This window comes from Brachycentrus maculatus, unplaced genomic scaffold (genome assembly GCF_059751285.1).
Source record: "Brachycentrus maculatus isolate JH-2025_06_01 unplaced genomic scaffold, ASM5975128v1 h1tg001316l, whole genome shotgun sequence".
NCBI classification, from domain to species: Eukaryota; Metazoa; Arthropoda; class Insecta; order Trichoptera; family Brachycentridae; genus Brachycentrus; species Brachycentrus maculatus.
In genome coordinates, this window is record NW_028281980.1 from 6,473 (window position 1) to 9,708 (window position 3,236).

Sequence of the window (3,236 nt, forward strand, 5' to 3'; positions counted from 1 at the left end):
TATGATAGTAAAAAAAAAATTAAAAAATAAAATAATAAAATAAAACAATAAATTTTCTGCCGATTAACATTTACACTTATTGCTGATTTAGCGAAAGCAATATTTTTTATCAAAGGCGTTTTCTTTTTTAAATATACAACAAATTTTTATTTGTATGTATGCACTCATTAATTGACCTCAAACTTACTTACGTATTTATTAAAATAGTTCATGTTATGATATCTTACCAAATTACAACTTAATGGTTGTGAATAATCACTTTATTTGGAAAATGACTCCTTATTGTATGAATCAGGAGCTAAAAGTAAAAAGTTAATAAACATTAATAATAATAATAAAATAATAAAGAGCGTACTAAAAATGTGTCGAAATCTAATTTTTTAATCAAAATATGAAGCTCTCTAAATAGTTCCTACTTATTCAATTTGCTATTCTGATATGCATGTATGTACATAATTCAAACTTTTAACCATTTATTAAAATCATAAATATCATACGTACCTACCATATCATAACATAGGTATCTAATTAATCGATTAAATATTTAATTAGTTGATACTATTAGCGCCATCGATTTTTCACTATTAGATATTATATTAATAAAATATACTAATTTTAGACGAAATAATAAGACAAATTTATATATGAAGGCAAATACTGATAGGTAAATTACATTTTCCTATTCAAAGCCAAATATAATTCGATTGTGATCTAAATACTAAATACATCACCAACTAATCGATTTATCTCTGATCTAATGCACACACCGCCAGCCACCGCCTTTGCGCCGCCCGGGATTTGTGAGTGATTTACTGATGGAATTATTTATTTCAATTTGTAGGGAGTTAGGGAGGGTGGTGTTTAAATGGTCGCGCCATATGACACAAGCCGCTAAACGGCCCTTCTACGAGCATAATAATGATAGGGCGGAATATTTTAATGATCATCACATTTTCCACCTGATTAAAGGATTATTACGACCCTAAATTAATATCTCGACAGTCGCCTGAACAAACAATGACCCAAGGAATCAAAAAATTAATATATAATAAGTTTAAAACCGTAATCTTACATACTATGTTCTAAGTTTTACTCAATGTAATATATTTTTTTAAAGTAACTAACCATCACGCCGCTTCCCTCCAGGTCTCCAGTCTGTCTTTGCAAACAATCTCCATCTCTTCCACATTGATGCATCACCTCATACATACCCGCCGATTATTCCAACTCCTGACCTGACTTACTTGATCGTGCTTTCTGCTGCTTCTAAAAAAATTCTCGGTCTTCCTCTGCTTCTATTACCACCCACATTCGCCTTATAAATTATTTTACTATTCTTTCTACACTCATTCGATTCACATATTCACATGTTCGCTATCACGAGATGATTTTTGAATGAGATTGAAACGGACTTTTTGTGGCCAGAAATTAAAGATATGGAGCTAGACGATATATGGTTCCAACAGGGTGGTGCAACTAGCCACACTTTGAAAAATTCCAAAACGTTGTTATCTCACGTCGTGGCGATGTCAATTGTCCACCACGATCATGTGAATTGAAACTGTTGGACTTCTTTCTTTGGGAATATTTAATAGAAAAGGTGTATGTCAATAAACTTAGAATAATTCAAGAGCTAATTAGAGTTAAAAGGATGACATAATTCGGCACATTAACGCCATTGAATTCCAATTATGCTTCAGCGTCATTGAAAATATAGACCATCGGATAGAGATATGCCGTGGCAAGCATTTGGCCAGTATTTTGTTTTACACATAATTGTCATAGATAGATCATAATAAAAAAGATAAGATAATTCTCTGAATACTTTTTTATTATATTTACGATAAACATCGTGCGTTATGGCTGGACCACCCTTTATATCAGCACTCGAGAGGTGTCTGAAGTTATAAATTCGATATACCTAATATAAAAAAGTTAACGATTTTTTTTTCTGAAGTGTTCTTTGAAGGCAATCAAATAATCAATTCTACCCATTTACATTCACTAAAATAATGAATTCATCTTGATAATATTATATTATATTTATACTCGTATGCATAAATCTCATTTGCATTAAATAATTACCCACATACATAAATCAAGCGATTCAAATAGCCATATTTAGCACGCACGCGTTTCAATGAATCGATAATACTAGCAATAAAAATATTTTGGTTGAGGTCTGTCCTTTATGAGTTGGAAAATAATATTTTAATATGGTCGAAATATTGGCTTAGCGATGATCCCTTAAATGTATGGGGTGGCACGCTGCTATTGTGAACGATGCCACATAGAACGCCTATATTTTGACTAAAACACTTGTACACAAATACTAGTATTGATCTAAGAAAGTATAAACAAGATTTTTTAAAGTATAACATGTATAATATGTATGTATTTTATCATAAAAATCTAAAAATCAATATATGCAACGTACATTTTAATATATTAGTAATTGCCAATAAATAACTTTTGTATTATTTTTGACATCTCATCAAAGATGAAGAAGAATATGGAAGTCTGGGCATTTACGGGGCTAAATTATTTATTTAGCCCCGTAAATGCCCAGACTTCCATATTCTTCTTCATCTTTGATGAGATGTCAAAAATAATATGAAAATAACTCCTGTAATTGGAGATAATCCAGATTTTGTGAACAAGTATTTGGACACACTCAAAATGTTGTAAATAACTTTTATATTACAGTAAACCCGCATATAACGTTGAAATAGGTTCCGCGTTATCGGTGGGAACGTTATAGGGGGTTAATGTTTTAAATTGTATTATTACATATATAACCAGCGGATATAGATACAGGACAACTGACACCTTAGCGCTTCCAACGAGTAGAACAAACTCTCAGCAAAGATCCTGTATTTATCGTTTATCAAAATTGGTCAACGATGAATATGAGAATTTTGATATGTTCTACTCGACATTGTCAGCACTGAGATCGCTTACATTGTAAGTCGGTATTTATATCGCGGTATGTCCCTATTATCATATAATTTGTCTTTGACTTGAGGTTTGATCTTTCCCTCTTCCCTTTTTCCCCTTTTCCTCCCTCCCGTCCCGCATCCAGGTATTTTCACTAAATTACAAATGTGAAAATTTGTAACTGGAATGGTACAAATACCTGTTATGTGTTACTGATTAATGTCAATGAAATTTATGTAACTGTTTTGTTAAATTTCCAAATGAAAATAAAAAATAAAAAATGTTATCAACTCGATCTA